This window comes from Odocoileus virginianus, unplaced genomic scaffold (genome assembly GCF_023699985.2).
Source record: "Odocoileus virginianus isolate 20LAN1187 ecotype Illinois unplaced genomic scaffold, Ovbor_1.2 Unplaced_Contig_5, whole genome shotgun sequence".
NCBI classification, from domain to species: domain Eukaryota; kingdom Metazoa; phylum Chordata; class Mammalia; order Artiodactyla; family Cervidae; genus Odocoileus; species Odocoileus virginianus.
Genome location: NW_027224322.1, coordinates 1,286,884 through 1,307,463, shown reverse-complemented (window position 1 = coordinate 1,307,463; position 20,580 = coordinate 1,286,884). Strand labels below are relative to the sequence as shown.

Below are 20,580 nucleotides of genomic sequence, written 5' to 3'. Positions count from 1 at the left end.
CGGCTGGGACAAGGAGGGGCATGCGGACCTCCGCCTCTGCCCCGGCCCCCAGCCGCACCGCCTGTGGCCACACCTTCCCCATCCAGCTAGAAAGAAGTCGAGGCCTGAGCTGAAAGTGTCGAAGGAGAGACTCCTTTCTTTCTTAGCAACTCTCGGAGGCCTGCCAAGCACTGTCTCTGGCATCTCCCCAGACACGCAGCTCGGGCTGTTTGTCTGCGGTGCTCCTCAAAGGTGCCGTGGCCCCGGGCTAGCGCCCACCTGTCCAGCAGGTCTTCTTATTCACCCAGGATGCCGGGGCAGCGAGGGGGAGGGCAGAAACCAGCAGCTGGCGATGCTCCTCTGTCCTGTCTGAGCCCCGCAGAGTCAGCAGGGCCGCTTTTTCCCTTTCCCCGAGTCTGTCTGGCCAGGGCGCCTCTGGTTTAAACCCCGAGTCCTTGCGTAGCTCGGGCCTCTCCAGGCAGTTTCCTGACGCTTGCCCAGGTGTGGGTGGAAGGGGTTTCAGTAGCTTGATAGACTGTGAAAAGGTGGTTCCCAAGTGAGCCAGAAAGTGGGCGGCTTCCCATGCGCCTCACGGCTTGAGAAGCACATCCTGCTGGTGGAGACTTCGTGCGGGCCTCCCAGCTCCGTGTACAAACATGGACCACAGTTCTGGATGGGGATGGGGCGGGTGCCTGGAATCCTGGGGACCCACCAACTGCGTGACTTCAAGCAAGGTGCGTCTTGGTTTCAGTCCTGGACGGGGTGATCACGTCGTCTCTGCAGGATTCTCACAGAGACCAGGCCTGAGTCTGATTTCTGGTGGCCCCTGGGTAAATGTCTGGCGGCCGGATGCTGAAGACGGCGTGGAAGCATGGCCGTGGCGGTGCCAGCTGTGATCCCAGCACAGCCCCTGTGGTCTGCTACCCCCCTTCTCTTTCTTTCTTTCGGGGAAGGCCCCCACTCAAGAGATGGCGTGTCGGGGAGGGGGCCCCAGGGTACGGGAGCCGTAGCCCCACACCTCCAGGTCAGAGAGGATGACCTGTGCTCGCTGGTGACCCCACGGGTCGGTGTGTGCAGCGTGGCTCTGAAACTCAGAGAAGAGGCGCTGTGAGCATCTGTCTGCGGGAGGAGGGGCGCCCGTGCCACACGCTGGCCAGAGTCGTCGCCGTGAGCTCCACCTTAGAAGCTGCTGAAGCGAAGGGCATTCTTTAAAACTCTGTTTTCAGTCATTCTAAGCACCGTACTGGAGAAGGAAATGGCAGCCCACTCCCGTATTCCTGCCTGGAGAATCCCCTGGTCAGAGGAGCCCAGTGGGCTGCAGTCCATGGGGCCCCAAGGAGACACGACCGAGCATACACTCACCATTAATATAAGCACTGTACAATACGTTCAACAAAGAAATAGGAATCTCAGCCTATATAATAATTTGAAAATCAGTGTTGACATTTTCTGTCAAGCCGCATGTACATAGAATATTAATTTATTTTTGGCTGCGCTGGGTCTTTGCTGCAGCAAGCAGGGGCTACCCCAGTTGGGGTGTGCGGGCTTCTCATTGCGGAGGCTTCTCCTTGCAGAGCACGGGCCCTAGGCGCGCGGGCTTCAGCAGCTGCAGCACGCAGCCTAGGTCGTTGTGGCCCACGGGCTCGGCTGCCCCGTGGCACGTGGACTCCTCTGGGACCCAGCGACCGAGCCTGCGTCCCCTGCTTTGGCAGGCGGATTCTTAACCTCTGGCCCGCCAGGAGTGACCTAGAGCCACATTTTCATGATTCGGGAGTATAGACATTTTCTGGTGTGTTTTTAAGTCAATCCCAGTTTGCTGTCGCGCGTTTTCCTTACGGTTGAGTTTAAAGCACTCTTTTGACACTCGCGGTGTGAAAACAAACTGTATAATCTGCAGGAATTGCTCCAGCGGTCACTGTAGGAACTTGTTCCCGTGAACGTACGCCTTTTACCGTGAGTGGGCAAGTGCCCACGTGGCCCTCCCCACCCCAATCTTGTGCATTTCTTGTCTCTTCCTGGCTGTAAAAGGCAGCCCTCTCGACAGCCTTTCTGACAATGGTTCTCTTTAAACACAGTTTTACTTCAAATAAAAAAAGCGCCATTCATCCCTTCTATTCGTGGGCCATCTCTCCTCAAGACTTGAGATCATTCTTAGAAGAATCTCTCTCTCACTAGAAAAGTTTGTATTGTAGACTGCACAAGCTAAAATGCTCTTTGTTTGGGGGTTCTTTCTGATTTCTCCACCTTCCCCCTTAACTTTTTATATGTTAACAAGCCTTTCCTCCTTTTTTGCATTTTTTTCCCCTTGTTTTAAAGGTTTTAGTTGTGAATAGTTCTGTTATAAAAGGGAGAAAACAAAACCATTTGCCTTCCACTGGGTCCTAACAGCGCCTCCAGTACTGTTCTGTGCTGTGTTTGTGTGTGTGTGCACGCTCAATTGTGTCCAACTATTTTGCAACCCCATGGACTGTAGCCCTCTAAGCTCCTCTGTCCGTGGGATTCTCCAGGCAAGAATACTGGAGTGGGTGGCCGTGCCCTTCTCCAGGGGATCTTCCTGACCCAGGAATCTCTGTTGGCATCGTATTTCCTCATTTTTTGGATGAAGTGGAATGTCATAGTTGCGGACGAGGCGACACCACCTCGTCCTTCCCAGGGGGTTGTCCTTTCCTTCCTGGTGGGGACTTGGGGTGCAGGCAGAGTGGCGGGCACCCTGTGGGCTCCCAGGAAGCTCAGAGTTTGGTGGGGAGAGACATGGGACTTGAGGGCGGAGGAGGAGGCGAGAGCTGGGCCTCTAGCAGAGAGCTTGCATGCCCGCTGTGCCAGGGGACTCGACAAGTATTTTGATCCTTCATTCCTGAATCACTTTCATCTGTTTTTGAAAGTAGCATACTTTTTTCCTGATTATAAAAGCAGCGCATGTTTAATCTAGAAAAGAGGCCTCATGGTGCGTGTGTGGGGTGCTGGCTGCAGACCCGGCAGGCGAGCTCCCTCGGAGCCAGACTGTGGAGACTCTCCGCGCCTGGATGGGTGCAGGGGCTGGAGGAGAAGCCCCTGTTCCCGGGCGCAACGTGGAGGAAGCAGCCCCGGGGGCCCACGAGAGGCTCATCTGGGCACACGCTGTGGTGGCTCCCAAGGGCCCTGAGCCCTCATTGCCCGCTCCCCAGCGGAGGCGAGGGGCAAGGTGGCTTCCCCAGGGTCAGCCGGCGGGTCGCCCTGCAGGGGCCGCCTCTCAGAGAAGGCTGGGGACCTCTGGGCCAGCCCAGCTGCTAGGACGAGGTGCCTACCACACAGGAGCCTCGCTGTGGGCACTGTGGCCCTCACTGTAAACGTGCGTTTCCATCAGAGTTCCCGAGCTTTCCTTTCAAGGCTGTGTAACAAGGGTGTCATTTTTTAAAAGAGAATTATGGAAACTTGAAGACACTACCGAATCTCTGGAGAACTTACCCAAACCCGTTTTGAATAAGTGAGGTCTGGCTCCAGCCGCAGAAGCCCGAATCTTCCCAAGAGTCTGACTACCGCCTCGTCAAAGGGTTGTTGAATTGCTTGACCCTCTCCTCGGGTTTTGGAGCAGGGACCACTGGAGGCTGGCCGGAAGTCAGGATGCCTCCCAGGCACATCTTGCCGTTCCTGTCATGAGTTTGCTCTGGCGAGAGGAGAGGCGGGGCAGGTGCCGAGGTGAGGATGCACGTGGCCTGGGGGAAGCTGCTGGCGCGGCGCCTTCCCCACGGGAAGCGGTTCATCCCGGGATCGTAATCCCCGCAGCAAAGCCTCACTGGTCGTACTTGCCGCAGCCCCTCCTTTCTGTGTTTTTCCTGTAAGGCTGGGCTCCTGGGGCGGGGATGGGGCCCAGTGAAGTCCTGATGGCCAGCTTCGGGGCCCCCGTGGCTGCCGCCTGCTCAGCGTGGGAAGGGAGAGCGGACTTCGGCTTCCTCGTCCTGGGTCCATCCTGACGCTGCTCATCTCTGCTCTCCGCGGGCCAGGGGACTGTCCCCTCTGCTTGCAGCCTCTCACATGGCACGAACCAGGCTGTCTTTTGTCCCGTTTCTTCTCCTCCTCCTCCTGGTTCTGGAGGCTCCACCCCTGCCCTCCTGCTTTGGGCTCCGTGGTAAGGAAGCCGGTGCAGGGTCAGGGCTGGCCCAGCTGTGTCAGTCGCTCAGTCGTGTCCGACTCTGCAATTCCATGGACTGTAGCCCACCAGGCTCCTCCGTCCATGGGATTTCCCAGGCAAGAATACTGGAGCGGGTTGCCATTCCCTTCTCCAGGGGATCTTCCCAACCCAGGGGTCGAACCTGGGTCTCTGCATTGCAGGCAGACGCTTTACCAGGGAAGCCATAGTGGCTCAGCTGATGCAGCACCTGGGGCCCAGGTGGCGGCATCTGCCTGCCTCCCCGAGGCCAAGTGGCCTCGAGCCGCCAGCACATCCTCTCTCAGCCTGGCAGAGCGTCGGGGGCCCAGAGAGCGGGTGGCTGGGAGGGATGAAGTGCTTCCCATCCTGCTCTGTTCGCTGACCCCCGGCTCACTGGCACCCTCGGGTCTGCCCGTCCCAGTGCCCCCCTCCTCAGCTCTGCTGCTTTCTCCAGCATGACTGCGGCCCCCGCAGCCAGCCCAGAGGCCTTAATGACGCCCCCGTCCCCCAGGACAGCTGTTTAAAATGAAGCACAACCAGCCGGTGTAGAGAAGCCTAATGACAAAGCGCTCGGAGTTACGTTGAGCATGAGGCGTCACACCTGCTAGGTCTTTTTCTTTGAATCACGTCCGAGGCAGGCCTGCTCTCTGCTGCACTGTGTCCAGACCTCCTGACTGTTTCACGCCCACGTAGCCATCTTTAACGCCGAGCCTGGCGCACGGGTCTGCCCACAGAGAGGGGACTCTGGTTGTCGCGGACCCACCGGCTGGTCCGGTCCTTCCTGCCGACGGCAGCACAGGTGCACGTCTGGCTTTGAGCGGCAGCCGTGAGAACCCCTGCAGCTTAACCACCAGCAGCCACGCCGCCCTCAGCGCTCGGGCCGAGGGAGTGCTCCCCGGAGCCGCCGCCTGCCTGAGGACTGAGCTTCCGAGAGAGGAGGGACTCGGGGCTCAGCGCCGGCTGCTCCCGCTGGAGGCCTCACCCCTGCGCTGGAAGAACGCTGTATGGTGAGGCTTACAGGCAAGCAAGTGGATGCCTTCCCGGTGGTTCTTCACGGGAGAAAGCCATGGGTTCTGCGCCGTGGATGGCGTCTCCAGAGGACAGACAGGCGTGCGCTGGCGTTTCTGCCTCCGGACCTAAATCCAGCCCCTCCTCCCGCCTCCCGCCGTTACTTGCTGCCTTTGGCCTTGACAGTCAGTCCCCAGGGCCCAGAGCAGAGCCAAGCGCGTGCCTGCAGCTGCACGCCCAGGGGGGCAGAGCCGCACCCGCCGTGCTGTCTGCACCGTCGCGCCTTTTATGGATCCCTCGGTTCCGAATGGGCCGGTCGCCTGCGGACCCAGCTGGGTCTGCAGAGAAGGGAGCATGCGCCCTCTGGCTCTGCCGCTGCTCCTGGGACCGCTTCCCGTGTCTCCTCCTGCTGCGTCCTTTCTCCTTGTGTTTCCCATTACTTTCACTCACGTCTCACCAAACCAGGTGCTGGTCTGCTGGCTTTGGGCAGCGCTTTCCCTCCCGGCCCCGAGGCCCGGCCCCTTGTCTGCTGAGGTCGGCTTCCTCCCTGAGGGACAACCAGGCAGTGGGGCCACCCTTCTCTCTCTATTTCTAAAAACATTTATTTATCTGGCTGCACCAGGTTGTCGTTGTGGCAGGTGGATCTGTTCCCTGAGCAGGCACCCAGACGGGCCCCTGCGCTGGGAGCGTGGCGTCTTAGGCGCTGACCGCCGCCCTTCTCTCTGGGACAGCCCTGCTAGCTGGCTCCCTTCTCCTTGGGCAGCAGGTTCCCTGCAGGGTCCTGCCGTCTGTCTGTCTGGGTCTGCCTTGTGATGACGGCTTTCCTGGCCTGTCTGCTCCCCTTCAGGGCAGGGCACCTGGAGACCGGGGACCCTCCTGGGCGCTGGCAGCCGGGGCCCCCTGCCCTGCTCAGGCGTGTGTTCCGCAGGGCTGGGAGGCGGGCCCGGGCCGCCTGCGTCTGGCGGGCAGTGCTGTCCCCACGGCACCCTCGCCCTCCCGGAAGAGGAGTCTCCAGTCCCCCGCTGTGGGGGGTGCGCAGGGGTCTGGGGGGCGCCCAGTGCCCTCCTGAGCCCCCAAGCTTGGGTTCAGTCTCTGGTATCTGGTCTGGTGGTCCCCCTTGTTCACGCGTGTGTTTTCTCCTAGAACCCTGTCCTTTCTGGCTTGCCTTTCAGCTGCAATTGTGTATCTGATTTTTTTTTTAACATGCACACAGCTCTAGTGGGCTCTGGAGGGGTGTTCCGTTTGCCATCTTTAACCACCCCCTAACGCCGTGACCCTGGGTGCCCTGTCCCAGGCTGGCTGCTCAAGCCTCCTCCCGCGCCCCCCACGGCCGCCCCTCCAGGCCCGCTCTGCCCCGCCTGGCGGTGGCCTGGCTCCCAGCTGTGTCCTCTCAGTATGCTCAGTGCTGGAGGGAGGAAGATAAAGGCCTCCCCTCTCCTGGGTGGAATTGGATTGTTTGGCTTATTTATGTTTATCACCAGCTGTCCCACCCCATTAGGTTTGTATTGTGGTTGTTGCCATAGACGCGGAGCTGGAAAGAGCTTGCTGGGGGGCCCAGAGGAGGGGCTGGGAGCCGTGAGGATCGAGAGGGCCGGTTCCGCGAGGCGGGCCCCAGAGGCTGGCGGTCAGGGCCTCGGGCCCCAGGTGCCCCTGGCACGGAAGCGGCCCGCGCCCGCTCAGCCCAGTGGGGGGAGGTGGGCCACTGGCTGTCTGTCTGCCTTACAGGAAAAAGTGGGGGCTGGGCGCCGTGAGCCTGCGGTCTCACTGGTACAGAAACTGTAGCGTGAAACCTGGTGTCCTCGTGGTGTGTCTGAATGTGGTTATTAGGCGGAAGACACGACGTCGTTCCAGCTCAGGACTTGAGCACTGGACGCCTGCCTCGTGCCAGGAAGGGAGGGGGTGTGCGCACGTCATCGGCGGGTAGAGCGCGTTTCGTCTTTTTGTCTCTCTTTTTTTTTAACCAGCTTTTCTGTTCTGTTCTTGGGGCTGCGGGGTATGAGTGGGTTGTGGCCAGAGTCTGTGAACCCCTTACGTGTGTCTGAAGGAGTGTGTTCTGCCAGGTGAGCTCTTGTCCACGTCTGACGTTGTCCGTTGGGAAAGCGCTCACCCTTAGCATGCTGTGACGTCTCAGCCTTGTCCCCTGGGAGGGCAGAGTGCTGTCCTTTAAGGAAAAGCCGCACAACGACTCACGCCGTCCACACCCCAGGCACCCGCGTCCCTGGCAGGCCAGCCCCGGGGCGCTGCAGTGGGCCAGGGTCTGACCAGCATCCTTGGGCGGCTGTGCGAGGCGGGAGCGGACAGGGAGCAGGGTCAGGAGCCCGAGGGGAAGGGTGGGCACGCCTTTCAGGCCCGCAGGTGCCCCCCGAGTGCCCCGCGGGGCCAGCCTGGGGAGGCCTGCCGAGGGGTGCCCACGGCGTCTGCTGCTGCTGGGGTCTCTCCCTGACCCCGCCCCCGCCCCACCCCGGTATTTCCTGGGGGACAGGGCACATGCAGAGCTGCTGTCGTGAGATCCAGGGCACCTGTCCGTCTGCTCTGGCTTTGTCTGTTTTGTCATCTGTCAAAGAACAAGCTTCTGCCTCTAGTGATCCCTGTGTATATTTATTTTCTCCTCCCTTCATTCCTGTTCTTATTTCTGCTTTGGGGGGTGGGGGGCTGTGGTTATGTGGATATTCTTGCTCCAAACTCTTATGTTGAACATCTTTTAGCCCACTTACTTTTTGGCCTTTCTTCTTGAGGTAGGTTATGGAGCTCTCTCTGGAGACAAGTGCAGATGCTTTGGTAAATTACAACTTGTAGGATTCGAGTTCTAGTTGATAGTGGCTAATCTGTAGCCTTTGGAAACTTTGATGTTCCTTTTTTCTTTGAAAAAAGGGACACATTTACAAGTGTTTTTCATCTGGAGGTGCAGAGTTTTTCAAGTCATCTTTTTGTTATTTGTTTCTAATATATTGTATTATGGGTAGCGAGTACCAAGCCTCTGAATTTGTCTGAGCGTTGCTTTATGGTCAGTGTTTATGACTCTTCAGTATGTGCTTTAGGAGAGTTGTGTTCTCTAGCTGTCAGACGCAGGATTTCTAAATACGGTCATTAAATCCTACCTGGTGGCGGTGGATGGTATAGGGCACGAGCAGTTGCTAGAAGGTCACCAGTGCTGTGGAGGAGAAGCAAGGAAAGACGGGGGACTCTCGTGGGGAAGGGTCTCTGCAGATTGAAATAACGGGGTCTGGAAAGGCCCACAGTCAAGGCCGGCTTTGGTCCCACTCACCCACTCGCTCATCCCCTCCACAGTGATCATGCTTCCCAGGTGTCCGTCAGCACCCTTGGCGCTTGGGACACATATTTATGAGTAAAGCCGAGATCCCTCTTACTTGTGGAGGTTACACCGTGGGCCGGCGGGGGGAGCTGGCGAGGACGCAGTGGGCAGACTGAAGCTGCCCTGCGTGTGGAAGTAGGAGACTTGCTGAGGGGCAGGCAGGCCGTGAGCGATGCCGAGGAGTGGATGGTGGCCCCAGGGTCTTGGCTCTGAGCATCGGGAAGGTGGAGTTGCCCGGAACCGAGATGGGAGCTCCAGGACAAAGCCGCCCCGCGGGGGACCGTGAGGGCCGGGGTGGGACACGGGCGTGCTGGAAAGGGGCTCTCAGAGCCCCCACTGGAAGGGGGCTGGGTTGGGGCTGAGGACCTGGAGTGGCTGCATGGAGCCCGCGTGGATGTGACGTCTCTGCGGGAGGGGCCCGCGTGCCGCCTGCATCCTGGACGGTGTCTGTGGTGTCATCCCACGGGCAGCGTTCCTACCCCAGACGGTGCTTGCAGGGCCGCGCTCTCCCAGCCAGGGGCTCCACGCCGCGGATCAGGCCGCCCACCACCCTCATGAGGGCTTGGCATCCCTGCTCTGGCACCACTGCTGGTAGGGGCGGCGGGAACCACGGTAATGGACACTCTGCCAGCTGGCCGGCCCCTCAGCCGTGACCTGGGCTGGACACTGCAGAGGCTAAGTCACTTCCGCCGTGTCCCAGCCGTGTCTGACTCTGCGACCCCGTGGACTGTGGCCCGCCAGCCACCTCTGTCCAGGGGATTCTCCAGGCAAGAATACTGGGCTGGGTAGCCATGCCCTTCTCCAGGGCATCTTTCCGACCCAGGGACCGAACCTGGGTCTCCTGCGTTGCAGGCAGATTCTTTACTGTCAGCCACCAGGGGCTTTAAGTGCGTGAATTTTTGACAAGCCTCCCAGGTGTTCCTTTCAGACACTGAAATCCCAGCCTGATCACCTTCCCTTCCCACTCCCAACACACACTCACACTACATCCCCACACCCCTGGCCCTACTCCCCACCTTGCAGACCCCCAAAGGATGCTGCCTTCCATGTTGGGCAGCGAGGTTTCCAGGAGGCACTTGCTGAAAGAGGCCAGCCCACCCCCGAGAAACTGGGGGTGCTCCCTGCTTCACCCCCTGCTGCCCTCCCTTCTCTCTCTGCTGCCAAGTCGGAGAAACACCTTCTATTTTTAAATATTTCAACTGTTACTATTAAGTAATATTGGCTCCTACTGCAACCCAGCTGTTAGGTGAAACCCATAACCAAACGTTAGGGGGTTGCTAAGAGGGAAATTCTGAAATGCTTTCTTCTCTGTGTTATGTAAACTTGACCTTACGTAACTGAAATGGCAAGGACGCTTGCAGAGGAGATCTGTGGCTTTCCTAGACCACCGAAACTATTTTTAATTTTCAGATAATGTGTTTTTTATCCATGGGGTTTAGGGTAAACCAAATGGCTTTCGAGGGGGGTAACCTGATTTATGGTAGGGTGAGCACAGCCCAGGCCCAGAGTGTGGGCCCAGTGTGGGCCCAGGGCTGCAGGGGTGTGGCCAGATTGAACCCAGGTGTCCGCAGCCGGACACGGTGCTGCGAACTCTCCAGCCTGGATGGCCCATCCCCGCTGGGGCCTTGGGGGCTACAAGGGGGCTCTTTTAGTAAATGCTTGAGGATGAAATGCTGGTGCTTCTGTCTCACTGTGTCCCTGCGTTGTAATCATGTGAGAGTTCTCGTCCACTCACACCTGTTTATAAAATCAGAGTCCCCGCTGGATTCCTCCACCAGGCACCTCCTCTGGGGCTCACATTTGTCTTCGTCAGCTGCCTTTATACACGAGAACTTAGAGCACATCCCACCACCCCCTTTTTTTTGCACTGAGCTGGCCTGCTTCTATTTTTAGTTTCCCGGAAGCACATTTGTGCACTTCTCGAAAGCCAAGTTCCCCCACTGCACGCCAGGTTTTTATTTACAGCCTCTTGCTCAATTTGCGCTTGCAAATATTTCCCAAAGACAGTTTCTCTTCTTGGGGGATGCAGAACAAATTAGAAACAGGCAAAGGATTTTCTGAAGAGCTTTAAGGAGAAGTTCCGAGATTGAGAGTGGAGGGGGGGTGGGGACCCGAAGTTTGGCTTCATCTGGACTCACAGAGCACCCAGTGCAGATGGCTTGCTCTGTTTATGCACTCCAGATTCCCAGAAAAGAACGCCACAGGCTTCAGGGAAGCCAGGAAGACTGCAGCAGGATGGTGGATGTGTCCCTGAGCCAGAGTCACCTCTGCCCTCCTCCAGAACCGCCTGGGAGAGGCGGGGGTGGGGGTGGCGGGGTTTGGGGACCCAGAGGTCTGTACCTGGAGACCCATGTGCCATCTAAGTCACTCTGTTTCCTGTGGACTCAGGTTTGGAATGCTGTCTTCATTTTTGATACAGTGTGTTTATTACTCTGGAGACTCTGTTAAAGAAAGCCTGTCTCTTCCAAGCAGCTCCCTGGTGATTCAGATGGTCAAGAGTCCGCCTGCACTTCAGGCCCAGCTCGCTCAGTCGGTACAGCATGAGAGTTTCAGCGGGTCATCTAACACGACCCGTGAAAGACACGCACCAGATGAGAGCCAGACTTGGGTGGTGGGTAGTACGGAGAAGGCTCTCCACCCGTGAAGTCCGGCTGAAGATAGGATCATCGGTTTATTGTCCACTTGGAGCAGTGTGTGGGAACGGCTCTTGTTCACTCTGACGTTTTCCCGTGTCCTACCCTCAGCACTCACGGATGGGATTGCAAAGAGTCGGACACGACTCCTCGACTGAACAGCAGTCTGATTGTGGATGTGAAAAATCTGTTTCTTTAAAAAATGACTCATTATTTGCCATCTTTTATCAGTTTAAAGTTGAGATATTTTATTCCATGCAGTTACCAAAAAAATGGATGTTAATAGATGGAACAAAATATTGATCATTGTAGAAAGTTGTATATGAGGGTATTCCCAGTAGTCATCTCTGATTTTGTGTATCTTTGAAGATTGCCACAGGGAAAGGGCTGTTTTGTTTTGTCTGTAATGCTACAGCCTGCCTGGTTCTTCAAAACCTCCTCCAACTGTCATTTCCACATTTTTGCTCCCATTAAGCACAGACAAACTTTGTCCACATGGTGTGTTTTAGCAGTTCTATGGATTTTCTGTTTCTGAGTGAGTAATTCGTTTAATTTCTTTTACTCTTTATTATCTCTTCCTCTTTTTTTCTTGAATGAGATACGGCTTAATTTTTTAGTTCTTTTTCGAACTTTTTGAGTCCAATGCTTAATTGTTTCGATTCCTTTTTAACAACATTACTTAAGTGTGTAAGACTATGCATTACTCTCTGAGTTCAGTATAATCCATTCCTGAAATTTTCAGTACGTGATGAGCTCATTAAATTTACTTTATAAATTTTCTTTACTTTCCTTTCAGATTTGGAGTGTTCAAGAAAAAGGTGTTCAGTTGAATTTTTGCTTTTCTTCTGCTTTTATTGATTTCTTTTTCTGTGGCAGTGTGCATAGGACTTGGGGCCTGCATGTTGGGTTCTGCGTATTTATTTGGAAACTTTGTTTGTGTGGCTTGATCGTCTTAAATGTTTTGTGGGAGTTTGAAAAAGTCACAGATTCTCTCATTGCACAGCCTTTTCACAGGCTGGCTGGCTGAAGTGTTGATTGTATCACTCAGGTCCTCTGTGTGCTCATGCTTTATGTCACTGGTGTCAGGCGTGCCAGAGCAGGTGCAGATCTGCGGCCAGTTCTGTGTTCCGTTCGTCTCTTCTGACTTTTGTGCACTGTCCATCTTGGCTTTCCTTAGAGGACACACAGCTCCAGGACGCCCTTTTCTCACCGTAACGGGTGTACCGACTGGCTTCCCCAGTGGCTCAGTGGTAAAAAAATACTGCAATTCAGGAGAGCTGGGTTTGACCCCTGGGTCAAGAAGATCCCCAGAGAAGGAAATGGCAACCCACTCTATTATTCTTGCCTGGAAAATTCAAGGAGAGGAGCCTGGTGGCCTACAGTCCAAGGGGTCGCAAAGAACGACTGAATGACTTCCACATACACACACGTGAAGTGGGCCTTGTCTTGTTACTTTCACACACACACACACACACACACACACGTGAAGTGGGCCTTGTCTTGTTACTTTCACACACACACACACACGTGAAATGGGCCTCATCTTGTGACTTTCACACACACACACACACACACACACACACACACACAGTGAAATGGGCCTCATCTTGGTTAGGTTTTGCTTTAGGGCTGACCTTTGCGATACCGATGCTTTGACCTCAGATTTCTTTCGGTTGCTATTTGCCCATTCTTTTCTGGATGCTTCCTAGGTGGATAGTAATTGTCGCTTTGGTTTTTACCTAATCTGCTCACTTTTGTGTGAATGGATCCCGTTTACACCTGGCGACACAACAGATATATTTAGTTCTGAGCTTTTGTCCAGTTTGTATGCTCTGCTTTCTGTGCTCAGTGCTTCTGGGTTTTGACTTCTTGTCTGCGGGCTCTCTGGCCTCCTCTTTGGTTTTGGGGTGAGTGGTTGTGTTGTTCTTCTGGTCTGGGAGGCTGTATCCTCTTTCCACATGTTATTGCGGGATTGTTTACAAGCCCATATATTTAGCTAAATGGCTGTTTCTTGACACAGCCACTTTAGGCAGTGTTTGTGGATGCCTTGTGAGAGATTAGATAATTAGCACATGCAGATTCTTTGGCCTTTTTTTTCCCTTCTTGTTCACTTTCTGATTTTGCTAGTTACAGTGTTATTTTTCATTCAGGCTATTCTCTTTATAACATATAAATGATATACTTACCATCTACCATTTACTGATTTATTAACCTTAAAGCAGTATTGGCCGATTCCTAAGAAAGCTGAGAAAATGGAAATACACTGTTCTTTCCCCAGCACCTCGGTTTGTTTCATTACAACTCTGTAAAACGTGAGGAACTTTAAGTTAACTCCGAGGCGTCTAGCAGCAGAACCCAACGATCCCGTCGGCTGGGTCCTCGGACGAGGCGAGGCGAGCAACCTGCTCTTTGGGCAATGCCAGCAACCTGCTCTTTGGGCGATGCCGCCGGCACCCGGGCTGGGCCAGTGGGGCCACCCCATGTGCTCCCTCCTGCCCGGGGGCCAGCGACCTTGGCTGCATGGGGCCCGGCTCTGCCCGAGCATCCCTGCTGACCCGAGTCCTCAGGTCGCCGCGGGGTTCTGTTTGTGTGTGGAGTGTTCTCAATGAACCCCTCTTGGGGGTGATATGCTAGTGGCAGGGGAAAAGGCCTGAAGTGGACACTTGTTTAGACACATCTTTTGCCACTTACTTCTCTTCAGCCAAACCAGGGATTTGGGAATTGTTGAAGATCCAAGTCCCCAGGCAGACCTTCCTTCATGTGCCAGCTCTGCCCCTGCTGAGGAGATGCAAAAACCAGAGCTTCCCTGGTGGCTCAGTGGTAGAGAACCAGCCTGCAAAGCAGGAGACAGGGGCTCGATCCCTGGGCGGCGAAGATCCCCTGGAGAGGGAAATGGCAACCCGCTCCTGCACTCTTGCCTGGAGAACCCCATAGACAGAGGAGCCTGGCAGGCTACGGCCCATGAGGTCGCAAAAGTGAGACACGACTGAGCGACTGAACCACCACCAAGCGGCCCGCTGGAGGCGCTGAAGGCCGGGTCATCAGGAGGTGGGGCTGCAAAAGCTGTGGGTGTCGGAGCGTCTCGTCCAGGAGGCCGACAATGCCCTGTTCAGGCTCCCCCGACTCACAGGTGTGAGTACTCAGCGGATGCCAGGTCATCAGCTGTTTGTTCCAAGGGCAGTGCGAGTACAGTCTAGTCACTTAGAGCCAATGCGTTCTGGAAGCTTTTTCTGTTTTCCTCTAAGAGAGTAAATAAATGCATGTCTCGTGCTGAGTTGCTTCAGTCATGTCTGACTCTTGGCAACCCTACACCATAGCCCACCAGACTTCTCTGTCCATGGGATTCTCCAGGCAAGAATACTGCAGTGGGTGGCCATTTCCTCCTTCAGGGGATCTTCCCAACCCAGGGATCGAACCCTAGTCTCCTGCATGGCAGGCAGATTCTTTACCGCTAAACCACCAGGGAAAGCAGGTGAGGAGCTCTGTCCTGACAGTTGAAGAGTCTGCGTTACGGTGGCGTCTCTTGCCTTTCTGCTCCAGCCAGCTCCTCTGCAGTCGCGCTGCCTGGGATCTCGTCTCAGTCAGCATTCCCCTTTAAAAGCAATACTTGCTGTATTTTTTTTTTTTTAAAGAAATCCCCTTTTCAGGTTAAAGAAATTTTATTCACAGTTTGCTAAAGGCTTTTATAATGAATAGTTGTTGGATTGTATAATATGCTTATTTTTATTATGATGATGTCATTATTAATTCAGTGAATTCCATTTATAGATGTTCTATAGAGATGTTTCATTCTCATTTTAAAACGCCACATATTTTGGTCAATTACCGTTTTTTAGTTTTTGTTTTTTTTTTTATAGACTGCTAGATTAAGCTTGCTGATAACTCATTTGGGAATTTTGTGGCTGTATTCATGGCCAGGATTGTAATTTTTATTTTTTATAATGTCTTTGGTTTTTGTAACAAGGTTTTATACTAGCCTCACAGAGAATGAGCATATTTTTCTAGAAGTGTGTCTATTTCTGTAGATTTTTTAATTGATTGGCTTCAGGTTTGTCGTTGTATTTCCCATTTCTGCTGTATCTGGCTTTTGGTGACCTCTTACGTTCCTAACGTTTAGTCTGTGCTTTACTCTCATTTTCCAAGACACTGTTATCAGAAGTTTGTCTATTTTATTGATCTTTTCAAAGAACCAATTTCTTACTGTGTTGGTGTGTAAGAGTAATGAACATTTTCCATTTATCTATGTGTTTACTTTCTCCTCCTATCTGTTTTCCTTGGATTTGTTCTAGTGTTTTTTCTAAAGATACATCCATCTAGCTAATGAATTGTATCCTTATTATTGTCAAGTATAATCATTCAAGTTTGTCAGTTTCCTCCTAGTAAGACCAGAAACCTTCAAGTTACTCTAGGTAATTTTTTTCATTATCTTTCCATTCTGCTTATTTTTAAGTGGTTGTTAGTATTTCCTATTTGACTCAGAAAATGTTTAGAAATGTAATTAAAAATTCCTTTTTAATTTTGTATCATAAAGCATATTTAGGAACATTCAGAAGCAGAAAGACAAGCAGCAGGGCGTCCTCACGCTCTGTGAGCTGACCTGGCAGAGCCAGGGCCTGTCCGGCCATGTGGTCAGCGCCCCACCTCACCTCTTACCTCCAACCTCAGACGTTTTCAACCGAATCCCACTCAGGGTATCATATCATCTATAACTGTTCCAGGGCCTGCATCTCTAAAAGACAGGGATCTTCTTGTTTTCACAACATGTACAATGCCATTTTCATATTAATGCAGTACTTGGATGCAATCTCAAAAATGACAGGATGATCTCTGTTCATTTTCCAAGGCAAACCATTCAATATCACGGTAATCCAAGTCTGTGCCCCAACCAGTAATGCTGAAGAAGCTGAAGTTGAACAGTTCTATGAAGACCTACAAGACCTTTTAGAACTAACACCCAATAAAGATGTCCTTTTCATTATAGGGGATGCAAAAGTAGGAAGTCAAGAAACACCTGGAGTAACAGGCAAATTTGGCCTTGAAGTACAGAATGAAGCAGGGCAAAGGCTAATAGAGTTTTGCCAAGAGAACGCACTGGTCATAGCAAACACCCTCTTCCAACAACACAAGAGAAGACTCTACACATGGACATCACCAGATGGTCAACACCAAAATCAGATTGATTATATTCTTTGCAGCCAAAGATAGAGAAGCTCTATACAGTCAGCAAAAACAAGACCGGGAGCTGACTGTGGCTCAGATCATGAACTCCTTATTGCCAAATTCAGACTTAAATTGAAGAAAGTAGGGAAAACCACTAGATCACTCAGGTATGACCTAAATCATATCCCTAACAATTATACAGTGGAAGTGATACCTGGAGGTAAGTGTCAAGGGATTATCTTGGAGGTAAGATTCAACGGGAAAGACTAGAGATCTCTTCAAGAAAATTAGAGATACCAAGGGAACTTTTCATGCAAAGATGGGCTTAATAAAGGACAGAAATGGTATGGACCTAACAGAAGCAGAAGATATTAAGAGGAGAAGGGGACGACAGAGGATGAGATGGCTGGATGGCATCACCGACTCGATGGACATGAGTTTGAGTAAACTCCAGGAGTTGGTGATGGACAGGGAGGCCTGGTGTGCTGCGATTCATGGGGTCACAAAGAGTTGGACACGACTGAGCAACTGAACTGAACTGAACTGAACTGACTGAGGAGGCCTTACAAATAGCTGAGAAAAAAAGAGAAGCAAAAGGCAAAGGAGAAAAGGAAAGATATACCCATTTGAATGCAGAGTCCCAAACAGTAGCAAGAAGAGATAAGAAAGCCTTCCTCAGCGATCAATGCAAAGAAACAAAGGAAAACAAGAGAATGGGAAAGACTAGAGATCTCTTCAAGAAAATTAGAGCTACCAAGGGAACTTTTCATGCAAAAATGGGCTCAATAAAGGACACAAATGATATGGACCTAACAGAAGCAGAAGGCATTAAGAAGAGGTGGCAAGAATACACAGAAGAACTGTACAAAAAAAGGTCTTCATGACCCAGATAACCACGATGGTGTGATCACTCACCTAGAGCCAGACATCCTGGAATGTGAAGTCAAGTGGGCCTTAGGAAGCATCACTACAAACAAAGCTAGTGGAAGTGATGGAATTCCAGTTGAGCTATTTCAAATCCTAAAAGATGATGCTATGAAAGTGCTGCACTCAGTATGCCAGCAAATTGAAAAACTCAGCAGTGGCCACAGGACTGGAAAAGGTCAGATTTCATTCCAATCCCTAAGAAAGACAATGCCAAAAAATGCTCAAACTACCACACAATTGCACTCATCTCACACTCTAGTAAAATAATGCTCAAAATTCTTCAAGCCAGGCTTCAACAGTATGTGAACCGTGAGCTTCCAGATATTCAAGCTGGATTTGGAAAAGACAGAGGAACCAGAGATCAAATTGCCAACATCTGTCACATTATCGAAAAAGCAAGAGAGTTCCAGAAAACATCTACTTCTGCTTTATTGACTACGCCAAAGCCTTTGACTGTGGATCACAACAAACTGTGGAAAATTCTTCAAGAGATGGGAATACCAGACCACCTGACCTGCCTCCTGAGAAACCTGTATGCAGGTCAGGAAGCAGCAGTTAGAACTGGACATGGAACAACAGACTGGTTCCAAATTGGGAAAGGAGTACATCAAGGCTGCATATTGTCACCCTGCTTATTCAACTTATATGCAGAGAACATCATAAGAAATGCTGGGCTGGATCAAGCACAAGTTGGAATCAAGATTGCCAGAAGAAATATCAATAACCTCAGATATGTAGATAACACCACCCTTATGGCAAAAAAACTAAGAACTAAAGAGCCTTTTGATGAAAGTGAAAGAGGAGAGAGAAAACATTGGCTTAAAACTCAGCATTCAGAAAGCGAAGATCATGGCATCTGGTCCCATCACTTCATGGCAAATAGATGGGGAACCAGTGGAAACAGTGGCAGACTTTATTTTTGGGGGCTCTAAAATCACTACAGATGGTGACTGCAGCCATGAAATTAAAAGACTCCTTGGAAGGAAAGTTATGACCAACCTAGACAGCATATTGAAAAGCAGAGACATTACTTTGCCAACAAAGGTCTGTCTGGTCAAGGCTATGGTTTTTCCAGTGGTCATGTATGGATGTGAGAGTTGGACTGTGAAGAAAGCTGAGTGCCGAAGATATTGATGCTTTTGAACTGTGGTGTTGGAGAAGACTCTTGAGAGTCCCTTGGACTGCAAGGAGATCCAACTAGTCCATCCTAAAGGAGATCAGTCCTGGGTGTTGGACTGATCCTGATCAGTCCTGGCAGGACTGATGCTGAAGCTGAAACTCCCAATACTTTGGCCACCTCATGCAGAGAGCTGACTCATTTGAAAAGACCCTGATGCTGGGAAAGATTGAGGGCAGGAGGAGAAGGGGACAACAGAGGATGAGATGGTTGGATGGCATCACCGACTCAATGGACATGGGTTTGGGTGGACTCTGGGAGTTGGTGATGGACAGGGAGGCCTGGCGTGCTGCGGTTCATGGGGTTGCAAAGAGTCAGACACGACTGAGTGACTGAACTGAACTGATATATTAAAATATGTCATCATGATAAGTCTAGTTACCACTTGGCACCATGCAAGGATAGGATAAGTCCCCTATATACAGATCTTCAAGTTGTGAACTCTCAAGGATGCAAATCTATTTTCCATCATCGTCAGGCGTGAGTGAGACATCAGCTTATCCTCTCTCCTGTTGCTGACGCTCCTTCATCTCTACCATCTCCCCCTCCTCTCCCGCGTCCCATCAGTAACCCTTCTTGCCTGTTCATTCTGTGCCAGGCCCTGTGAGCCAGCTGTTGTGTTGGACTGCTGTACTTTTCAAGGTGCTGTCCTGTAAAGTTGCAGATGTCTCGTTCATTTTGTGTTTGTTTTTAACCTGTATCATGTGTGAGAAGTGTCATAAAGCTGTAACAGGGCAGCACCGTGCAGCTGATTGTGATAGTCGGGTACCCAGGCCCACGTGGCTCAACGTGTGAAAAAATTGGACTTAAGGGACACACTCTGGGAACGGAACTTGTTCGTGTGTGGGGACTTCCTGCACTACCGTCTTATGGACTGTGTTCCCTGTGGCCGACGTTACATCCCTGTGACTTCCTTATTTTGAACCTGCAAGTTTGGATCTTTTATCTCCCTCGCCTGTTTCACTCACACCCTAGCCTTCTTCCCCTCTCGCAACCACCAGGTTGTTCTTATCTTTGAGTCTGCTTCTATTATGTCTGTTCATTTTTGTTGTTTTGTTTTTCAGATTTCACATATGTGAAGTCATGTGGTTTTTGCCTTTCTCTACCTGACTTATTTCACTTAGTATAATACCCTTTAGGTTCATCCATGTTTTCATACATGGCAAGATTTTGTTCTTTCCTATGGCTGAAATTTCATTGTGTTTATATACCACATCCTCTTTATCCCCTGTCACGGCTTCACAGCTCTCCTGGATTCCCTGATGGCTCAGTAGGTAAAGAATTTGCCTGCAATGCAGGAGACCCCAGTTCAATTCCTGGGTCGGGAAGATCCCCTGGAGAAGGGATAGGCTGCCCACTCCAGTATTCCTGGGCTTCCCTTGTGGCTCAGCTGGTAAAGAATCCGCCTGCAATGTGGGAGACCTGGGTTCAATCCCTGGGTTGGAAAGATCCCCCTGGAGAAGGGAAAAGCTAACCTTACTCCAGTATTCTGGCCTGGAGAATTCCATGGACTGTATTGTCCATGGGGTCGCAAAGAGCTGGACACAACTGAGTGATTTTCACTTCACTTCTTTATCCCTTCACCCTGATGGTGTTTAAAGCATATGTCTCTTTATTTCATTGTTTGACACGGGGTCCATTTAATGTTCATACATGGTGGCTGGTCTGTCTCCAGCTCATCTGTAAGATTCCTCCTGCCTTTTTATGAGCTTTGCAGTGTATCGCTGAAGATACTGGGTTGTCTGTCCCGCAGGGTCTCCCTGGGTTCTAGATTTCGCTTGATTTCCTCCCTGAGTTGTCATTAAAAGTGGACCTCTTGCTGAGTTTCCTGTCCATCAGTGGTTAGACCCCGAGGTTTGATCAGGGTCAGTTGTGATTATTTCTGGTTGGACTCTAGGTGAAGTTGTGTACGTCCATTGGGAGGACCACCTCTGTGTGTGTGGGTGGGGGCGCTTAGCAGCCACGTGTCACTCTTTTCTCCTTAAAATCATTTTGCTGAGCTAGCCACACCCCCGCCACTGCCCGAGGCCCTCCTCTTGGTCTCCAGCAGGTCCGTGTGGACAGTTAGCCTGGGAACCTGTCTTCCCCCTCCACCCCTGTGGGGGGCAGGGGTCCAGGGCCCTCGGACGCTCCCGCCTCCCCCCCGGCCCCCAGCGTTTCCTCCGTGACTTCATCCACAAGTCAGCCGCTGCCGTCCGCCTCCTTGCTGTTGGTGTGGACTCGTTACCGCGCGTGTCGGGTTCCCCGCTGGCCTTTC

The 20,580-nt window shown here is 52.2% G+C and overlaps 1 protein-coding gene across 2 annotated transcripts in view; it reads left to right on the top strand.

Moving 5' to 3' along the window:
• HDAC4 (histone deacetylase 4) overlaps window positions 1-20,580 on the top strand; it is a 283,225-nt gene that overhangs the window by 147,495 nt on the left and 115,150 nt on the right. The window lies entirely within an intron of this gene.